This window comes from Arvicola amphibius, chromosome 17, assembly GCF_903992535.2.
Source record: "Arvicola amphibius chromosome 17, mArvAmp1.2, whole genome shotgun sequence".
NCBI classification, from domain to species: domain Eukaryota; kingdom Metazoa; phylum Chordata; class Mammalia; order Rodentia; family Cricetidae; genus Arvicola; species Arvicola amphibius.
The window spans coordinates 24136975-24147486 of record NC_052063.2 but is presented as its reverse complement, the minus strand read 5'-3'; positions in this window follow the sequence as shown (position 1 = coordinate 24147486).

Here is a 10512-nt window from a genome sequence, read left to right as displayed (position 1 = left end):
TTCCGTGGCAGCCCCTTACCCACTACACAGCTAAGCACACTTTGACCCAGCGCTCATCACGTGAAGAGGATGCTGAGTAAAGTTCTTGAAGTTCTAGCCCAAACACATATCCTTTGTATTCTTCCAGCAGTTTCTCAAAGGACATGTATCTATTTATAGAGACAGCCCATTGAGACAAGGGAAACATGCAGACATTCCAAGATGTGCTGGGTACAGGGTCTGACCTGACATCATACTGAGAAATCAGAAGCACTGCCATAGCCTCCAAGCAGAGAGGGAATTCATGGATACCAGATGGCCCAGGCTCGCCTCACAGTGGAGCCGGAGATTCATCCCAAACTCACACTCCTAAATGCCAAGTTGTACGGTTGATGTAGCAACTGGCAGAATTCTTATATTGTGTTCCCTATTCTATAGCAAAGAATTATTCTGATAGGGAAAAACAAAACAAACAAATGAAGTGCACACCACTGCTGGGCAAAACAATAAATCAGAGCGACAACAGCCCAAGAGGAAACAGACATCCATCTCTCTGTGAGAGACTTATGTCATGGAGATTTGTTGGTCCTGATCACTTTCTTGTTCAAGTCAGTTTTTTAGCCTTCTTGGCCATTGCAAAAAAGCGAGCTCTGTCAGAGAAAATCATGGTTGGCTACTAGAAACCTAACCTCAGAGCAGCTCTGATTTCTGCTGCTGTGCTAGGGGTGGTCTACTTACTATAAAACAACAGAATAGCCTTTGGTTACCTGGTATGAGATTGATGCTCTAGGGAATAGATTCTTCCCAGTCCTGCCAATAACGAGGGACAAAAGCCAGCTTTCACGTAGAAGGGAAAGCAGTACATATGCACTCCACTGCCACAGAAGTAGCTTAATGTTTCTGTTCTCTGTCACAACTTATATTGTTCACAGGACTTGGAACAACTTGGAATTATCTTGTGCCAGGGACGTGATGCTGACTGGGATTCTCAGTGCAACCGTCCCGAATGACAACTATAAATGAGTAAATGCCACAACCATCGCTCAGTAAGGCGAATTGCTCCATCCCCTTACATAAAGAGCCACCTAGCCAGGGAGTGGTGAGGAGGGGATAAAATCCAAGCCTTGAGTCAAAACAGCACCGAAGGCTGTGCTTGTTCCTCTGTCACTAGCAAGCTCACTGCTTCGCTAACACTGCTCCCCACCACCTTGCAGGCCCTGCCACACACTCGCGAAGGCTACAATCAGATTGAATAATACACGCTGTGGAACCAACCGGACACCTCATAGCCATTTTGTATCCATAGTTACCAGTTGAGCCAGGATGACACATGATCACTGCAGTAGCTATCTTTTGTTTCCTACCCTAAGGCTTCTTCTCTAGGCAAAGGTAAAAGTGTAAGAGCTCAGACAAAGAGTACAACATTATTCCTTCTTCTTTGACCAAATCAGTCTGAGTTCTGGGTCCTGTGACTGTCTCCAGTATGATCCAGTCTCTACTGCCTGTAACAGGAAATGGGTTCTCTCATGTAGTGCACACTTCGTTTTCTTTTTACTGGTTTTTACTCTCATTCTCCCATCCCCAATTCTTGTTCCCTGGAATCATGTCACCAAGCAAATAAATGCGAGGAACGAGGAAGACCTCGTCTCCGTCTTTTCTTTCTACGAAGCCCTAGGAAAGATAATGAAGTAAGGCAGAACTTTAGGGATGCTCTGTATGATTTTTTCAAAGGCAACAACACTGGAATTAAGCCTTAAAGTTTCCAGAAGTTGGCCAGGTAGGCATGAGGGAATTGTGTTCTGGGTAGAAGCGACAAAAGGAATAAAGGTTAGGAAAAGTCAGGCCGGGTGGTGGTGGCTCACGCCTTTAATCCCAGCACTCAGGAGGCAGAGGCAGGCGGATCTCTGTGAGTTCGAGACCAGGCTGGTCTACAAGAGCTAGCTCCAGGACAGGCTCTAAAGCTGCAGAGAAACCCTGTCTCAAAAAACCAAAAAAAAAAAAAAAAAAAAAAAAAATTAGGAAAAGTCTTGGTGAGATCAGAGAATTGCAAACATTCTACTGGGATGGAGCATCATTAATCATGCGGTTGAGGTGTCAAGGACAGCTAAAGGAGCTTAGCAGGGATCAGATGCAAAAGATTATGCATACCAAGTCATTAAGGGCTCTCTCTTGCAGGTAACACGTTTAATAACTATGTCTGTCATTGTCCCACTCCTTGTCCTGAGACTGAAGCTATGCAAACCGGCTCTCTTTCCAGCATCGAGACGTTTTAAGCTGAATTTGCTCTCCACCAGCCGAAATTTCTAGATAAAATCAGCAGACACTGCTGATTTCTATCTGATCCATTTATTTTTCCTTTCCAGTCTTTCTGGGAAGAGCTCAGTTTCGTTTGTCCTTACTGACCACATGGTTTTGTGCGGGAAAACGCTGTGTCCCCAGTGGATACCGTGAACGAGGGATGAGTAAACTTTTCCAGTCAGTAACCAGATTAGTAAATATTTTGCTTTGTGAGTCCCATGGTTTCCCACTATCACTCTTAAACTCTGCTACTGCATGTGGCGGTTTCTCAGGAAATTCGGGATCAACCTACCCCAGGACCCAGCAATTCCACTATTGGGAATCTACCCAGGAGATGCCCAATCATACTACAAAAGCATTTGTTCAACTATGTTCATAGCAGCATTATTTGTAATAGCCAGATCCTGGAAACAACCTAGATGCCCCTCAGTGGAAGAATGGATGAAGAAACTGTGGAATATATACATGCTAGAATACTACTCAGCGGTAAAAAACAATGACATCTTGAATTTTGCATGCAAATGGATGGAAATAGAAAACACTATTCTGAGTGAGGTAACCCAGACCCAAAAAGATGAACATGGGATGTACTCACTCATAATCGGTTTCTAGCCATAATTAAAGGACATCGAGCCTATAATTTGGGATCCTTGAGAAGATAATAAGAAGGTGAACCCCCCAAAAAAGATATAGTAATCCTCCTGGATATTGGAAGTAGACATGATCGCTAGGCAAAAATTGGGAACTTGAGGGTTGGGCGAGACGCGGCCAAGGGAAGATGGGGAGAGAAAAGCATGAAGGGGAGAATGGGGGGAGCTCGGAGGAATGGGATGCTTGGGATACAGGAAGGGTGGATATGGGAGCAGGGAAGCATATATCTTAATTTAGGGAGCCATCTGAGGGTTGTCAAGAGACTTGACCCTAGAGGGGTTCCCAGGTTTCCAGGGAGACGCCCCCAGTTAGTTCCTTGGGCAGCTGAGGAGAGGGAGCCTGAAAAGGCCAGTTCCTATAGCCATACTGATGAATTTCTTGCATATCACCATAGAACCTCCACCTGGCGATAGATGAAGAAAATGACTGAGCCCCACATTGGAGCACCGGACTGAGCTCCCAAGGTCCTGATGAGGAGCAGAAGGAGAGAGAACATGAGAAAGAAAGTCAGGACCATGAGGGGTGTGTTCACCCATGGAGACGGTGGGACAGAATTAATGGGAGATCACCAACTCCAGTTGGATTGGGACTGATGGAACATGAGACCAAACCAGACTCTCTGAATGTGGCCGACGGTGGAGGCTGACAGAGAAGCCAAGGACAAGGCGCTGATCTTTGACTCTTTTGCATGGACAGGCTCTGTGGGAGCGGTCTCAGCTTGGTTGATCACCTTCCTGGACCTGGGGGGAGTTGGGAGGACCTTGGTCTTAACATAGAGTAGGGAACCCCGATGGCTCCTTGGCCTGAAAAGGGAGGGAGGGAAGGTATAGGGGCAGGGGAGGGGAGAGAAGGGGGAGGAAGAGGGGAGGAGATGGAAAATTTTTTTTTTAAAAAAAAAAGATTAATTAGAAAAAAATGTAATGTAATAATGTAATAATTAAGAAATATAGGTTAATAGTCATATTTAATAGTCAAGCTTGTAGTCATGTTAGTTAGATTTTCTAGATATTTCAGTTAGATAGGTATTCTTCAAATCTTTCAAAGACCTTCAGAATATGGCATTTAAAATGTTTTAAGAACTTTTCATGATGGTGAGACATGTCTGTTCCTGGAAGCATCAATTACTTCAAGAAGAAGATGGGCATCGAAGAGGCTCCTTAACCATTTGAGCAAGAAACTGCTCTTGCCTGGACTGCTTTACTGGACATGCAGTACCCACAGAGAAATGACTGATGAACTTCCCTAAAGGTGAGAGGGTCCTTTGGGGTTCCTGCTTCATGAAAGAGTCTGTGAGACATTCTGCAGGACACAGAAGAAATGGACTGAACTGTCTTTGAAATTTCCTGCTTCATGGAGGAAAAGTCTGCTGGATACTATGGGCCTATAGGCTGAAGATGGATGCCCCAACATTACAGAAGAACTTTGGGTGACTGTCCAGGCAGTGAGATGTCTCTGTCAGTTCTAGAGTTTCGGAAGTTGCTTACAATGCACTTCCTGTTTACTTAGGTAATATATCCTTCTGGAGTCTTCGATGGAGTGAAAGAATAGATAGATATAGTTATAGTTTTCCTTAGTTATGATAAAATATAAAGTAGATATAAATATTGTAACTGCAAAAAGAAAAACTCTGCTACTGCAGTATGAAAGCATCCTTTAAGATGCTTTATCTGTGGACACTGAACTTTGTGGTTTTCTTTTAAAGCTTTTTCCAGCAGCACCGCACATTGCCATGGTGCCTCTAAGACTCCTATGGATACAAAAATCTATGAAGGTTCAATAAAAAGGCAATAAAATAGTGTCTGCCTGTAACCTGTACACATCCTCCAAGAAGCTTTGTCATATCTAAATTGCTTGTAATGCTAAATACAACATAAACACTAAACTAGTTATATATCATTACTTTAAAAATGGCAAGAGAAGTGTGTACATGTTCAATACACATGTAATTGTTCCTTGTTAAATATTCCCAATCCTAGGTTTGTTGACTCCACAGATGTAGAGCCTAAAGACATGGGCCAGTACTCAGGAGGCAGAGGCAGTCAGATCTCCATGAGTCTGAGGTCAGCCTGGTCTACAGAGGGAGTTCCAGGGCAGCCAGAACAATATAGAGAATCTGTCTCAACAAACAAAATCCAAACCAAACAAAAGGTATGTAAGACTGACTATTTCCAATTCTTTCCCTCATTTACAAATGCAATACCTGGAGCTGGAGAGAGAATTCAGTAGTTAAGAGCGCTGACTAATCTTTCAGGGCATCCCGTTTCAGTTCCTGGCTCCCACATACAACCATCCAAACCTCCAGTTGCAGGGAATTCTTCTGGCCTCTCTGGGCATACATGTAACTACCTACATGACAACAAACAAGAAGCATACAGGGGCTGGGTAGAGGTGGAGAAAGGACGTGGGGGAGTATGTAAGAACACAATGCTACTTTCAGCTGCTTTTTCTTAAAAGTTTAGTTATAATGCGTGTTTTGTCTCCTCCTAAATGGGCTTCTTTGTCATCAGCTACACTCATCCCACGTTATCTCTTTCAGTTTTCCAGTTTGATTCAGGCTCCATTAATGACTAATACTGACTAGGAGGGGAAAATGGTCCGCACTCCATCTAAAGCAGAGCTGTAGAGTATTGTTTTGCGTGGGTCCTTGCCTCAACCCAGTTCTAAGCAGCTGTATCTTTTTAGTTCTAATGCTGGCGGTTCTAATGACACACAGAAATCTGCACAGTGGCTTATATGGAAATCTTATTATTAATATACTTGATAGGATTCAAAGCATTTTGATTACATAACAGCATTTAGCCGGTCTAAGAAGTACCAGGATATAAGAATTTTAAGATTAAGAGTATATTTAAGTTATGGTTACTATTTTCAACATTTGTGCAGGAAAAAATATTTAATCGCCTTATTTTAGAATAAAAAATAAAGTTACAGGGTGCAACATCAGCAAATAAAAATCACTTGTCAAGTTGGGTTTGGCGACTAACAGCTGTAACCCCAGGAACTCAGGGAACTGAGGCAGGAGGATTGCTCTGAGTACCAGGCCAGCCTGAGTTACAGAATAAGACTGTCTCAAAACAAAGAAACATACATTAGGGTGTTTCTATACACTAACAATGAACTATCAGAGGGGGAGATTAAGAAAATAATACCATTTATGATAGCCATCAAAAAGAACAAAACGGGAACATTAACTAAGGAGATGAAATTCTGGTACATAAAAAATTATAAGTAATTGATGAAGTAATTAAGAAAGACAGAGTTAAATGGATAGATATTCATGGGTTTATTTTGGAAAATTAATACTGTTAAAATATCCATACTTCTGAAATTGATGTACTGATTCAATGCATTCCTCAAAAGCTCAATGACTTTTTTTTAAAACAAAGTAGATGCTTTAAAAAGAATCCTAAACGTCATATGGGACCACAAAATCTCTACATAGTCAAAAAGCGGGGGAAACAAAGATGTCCCTGGGAAAATATTCCACATTCATAAAGAATAAAATTAGATTCGTATTTTACACAAAAAATCAATTCAAAGTGAGATGGACATGCAAGACTTTGAACTACACAGACTGCTGGAAGAAAGCTTATGAAACCTTTTGGACATGGGGCTTGGCAGTGATTCCTCAGATATAACACAAAAGCCCAGGCAGCAAAGGTAAGACCAGACAAGCAGGACTATGCTGAACTACAAGCCATCTGCTTAGCAAAGCAGCCAATCAGTAGAGTAAAAACTCAACCTGCAGAACGGGAGAAAACATTTGCAAACCATGCATTTGGGGCCCATATCCAAAATAGGCAGGGAATTCCTACAGGTTGACAGAGAAACCACAGACAATCCTGTAAGAATAGGGCAAGTATGAAGCGTTTTCTCTAGAGATATGCAAATGGCCAATAGTTTTGTGCCAATAGTTTTATGAAAGATGCCCCAAATTGCTAATTATCATCATGGATATTCAAATGGAAACCACAATGAGCTATTACACACTTGTTAGGATGAACACTATTAAAAAGCAGCTGAGCACTGGTCTGTAATCCCAGCACCCGAGAAGTGGACAAAGATCATAGGTCTAAGGTCATTCTCAATTAAATAGTGCGTTTGAGGCCAAGTCTGGCTACAAGAAACTCTGTCTCAAAAACAAAAAGCAAGCAAACAAACAAAATACCCACCAACAGTAAGTGTATAAAGTAATGAATGTGGAAGCATCTCAAAAAACTTAAAATAAAACTACCCTAAAACTACTTGGTTCTACCATCAGGAGCCTATAATCAAAGGGCTCTATATTTTACCATAGACATTTGCACATCCAGTTCTACCATTCGGAACCTATTATCAAAGGGCTCCATATTCTGCCATAGACATTTGCACATCCATATTTATTGCAGCCCTATTCATAATAGCAAAGGGTTGGAGATTTTAGATATACAGAACAGATGAATGGCCATTGGAAACATGGTATTTCTACACAATGGAATTTAAATATAGTCATCAAGAAAATCGAAACTATGAAAATTGCAGGGAAATGGGTAGAACTGGATAACCCCGCCGGCAGGGTCAGCTATTCAGGGTCCTCTGAAGGGGCGCTAACCTGCAAGACATGGGCTGAAGAAGAGGAATGGAGACCAAGCAAGATTCTATTGTCAAGGTCTCCGTTTATTGGGGTGAAAGTTACAGCTTATATACCCTTGAATGGGGTGGAGGTAGGGGTAGGCAGGAACACTGCCGGGGTAACTGAAGGTCATCAGCCAGCACCTGGTGTAAGCCGAAGCATGTGATTCATTAACATTGGAGTAAGGGGTGGGTTCCCTTAACAGATGTGATCCATTAGCATTGGAGTAAGGGGTGAGTTCCATTAACGGATAGCTCTCAAGATAGTGGGATGAGGGGTGGGTTCTCTGTAAACATCCTTAGGGCAATGACCTCTGCTATCCCTGTAAGGACGATGGTCCCTGACAAATCTATCCTTAGGAAAATGGTCCCTGACAACTGGAAAATATTTTATTATGATAGTCTAGGATCCGAAAGACAGATAACGTATGCTCTCTCCCATATGTGGGTCCCATAATAGCTTCTCATTGTTAAATATGAGTATGGAGGTGGGAGTAAGTGTGGGCAGAGGACAGGGAACAAAAGAATGATCAAGGATGGAAGAAGGAGGCTTTAAGGGAGAGGTGTAGAAGAAGCAATAGAACACACGAGATACGAAAACAGAAGGAAAATGATGGGAGCTGAAGGCTACACCGAGGAAGCAGGAGCGAGGAGATGGGGAGAAGAAGAAACAGGAGGGAAGTGACGTATGAAAATCTCAGAAGAAAAGTACCACCCTGTAACCTAACAAAGAAAACTCTGAAAAGTAAAACCAACCAGATTTGGTTGGTAAAAACTGACCAGATACAGAAACTTAAAAAAGTAATCGCTTTTTTTTTTTTTTGCAAGGATGTGGAGAAATGGGAACCCTTGTTGTGGATGGCGAGTCTTGGCTGATTACACCTTGATTACACCTGAAACTTATGAAAATCCAGTGACTAGGTAAATCTGTAATTTTTTTTTAAATGACATCATTTGATGTGCGAAGACCCACTTTTAATCTGGGTCTTTTGAGGTGGGAAGATCCATCTTCAATCTGGGCCACGCCTTCTGCGGGTAGTCTAAAGGATGTGGAAGAAGGAAGCTTGCTTTCTTTTGCTGCCTCCTTGCCCTTGCGCGTGCCGGCAAGACCCTTCCTTCACTGACATTACAACCTACTTCTTCAGAATTCTGGCTTGTACTTAAGATCAGCCAAGACAGCCAGCCTTGTGGGATGAAGAGCTACCGGATTCTTGGACCTTCCATTTGTAGACAGCCTGTAAGCCATTCTAATAAATCCCATATTCTGGTTTCCATAGTGAGCACACCACTGTGTATTTCAATCAATTGTTCACAATAGCCAAGAGAGGAAAGACGTGTAAACACTCTCTGAGGGGTGAGTGGATGATGCAAATGTGCTAGAGAAGTACAGTGTAAGATTGTTCAGTTCTTAAAAAGAAGGAATTGCTATCCTATACAACAACACAGATAAACCTTGGATTGCATTACGTTAAGCGGAAAAAGCCAGTCATAGTAGTTGACATTACAACCTACTTCTTCAGAAAACATGCCAACTACTGCATGCTTTGACTTCTATAAGGAATATGAAGACAGGCGAATGGATAGGAGAGGAATAACTTGGCGGTTGGCGAGAGTTAGAATAGGGTCAAGAGGAGGTGCTGTGTAGTGGGCATAAAGTATATCACCTGCCAGGTAGGATCTAGGGATCTGCTGCACAACACCGTGCCTCTAATTAACAGTGCGGTACAGTGCCGTTAACAATTCAGGTCTCACGTAAATGCTTTCGCCATTATTTTAAGACACCACCGAAGAGGGGCTAGAGAGATGGCTCAGAGGTTAAGAATATTTGCTGCTCTTACAGAGGGCTTCCAGAGTTGGCTTCCTAGAATCCACATCAGGGCTCACAGCCGTCTCTAATTCCAGCTGAAGGGGCTCCAACGCCTATGGTGCTCACAGGCAGCTCCACTCATATGTGTCTCACATGCAGACACACATACCTACACATTTTTAAAAAGCACCTAATAAACTAAACAGTTCACGGCAGATAATTATAACAGAAGAAATAGGGGATAGACGTGGAGTAGTGGACAGGGAATTTCAAGAGGCTTCCAGATGTAATTATGTTACAGCCTGGTTCTCTGGCTTTAAGGAGGTTTCTAGACACCCCATCGTTTGCCACTGGTGAAATGGCGAATTTGGACTAGAATTAGGTGTCGCCTAAAGCTGTCTCTCAGGTTACCTGTGAAACCAGATCTACTCTGCAGGAGCCTATTCCTTCCAATCTCCCCGTCCCCGCCCCCACTTCACTTTTCTCTCCCTAACAGATCAATACTTCTCTTTCAACTTTGTTCTTTCTTATCTATGAAAGCCATTCTTGCGTCATCTGTGCAATCAATATGCTCACTTGCTGTACTTACAGTCCCTTGAAAATATTATCTCAGATTCGGGCTGTGTAGATAAGAACCCTGTAATTACCAAGGTGGCGTCTGCTCAGCGCCAACAGCCTCATTTTGGTCCACGAAACCTAGTCCAATTGGATATTCTTTCCCAAGACTCGCTGCCCTTTTCTGTTGTTAATGTTTTGAGACAGGGTCGTGCAATGAATTCCAGGCTGGCTTGTAAACCCTCTATTCCCTCTGGAGTGTGCCACTGGGTGAAGATGAGAATGGCTGGTTTAGCTCCTGGTTTGCCAGTTCGTCCTCTAGTAATTATTTATTTCAGCATTATTGCAGGAAGGAAGGCACAGATTGTTCATTTTCTGTTTCATTTCCCTTTCAGCCATTAATCGTTTCCTCTGTAAGTTGGAGATTCCTCAGAAGTTACATATACAAATGACTCCGATAGGCAACCAGATACAGGGAATGAATAAAGGAAGTCTAGGTCCTGTAGTGGAGGAGCGAGGAGGCTCAGGGAACCTACGTTTGGGACTTATTCACTCTTTTTTCAGAGGGGGAAGGTTAATTTTGGTTCATGGTTTTGTAGGTTTCAGCCAGT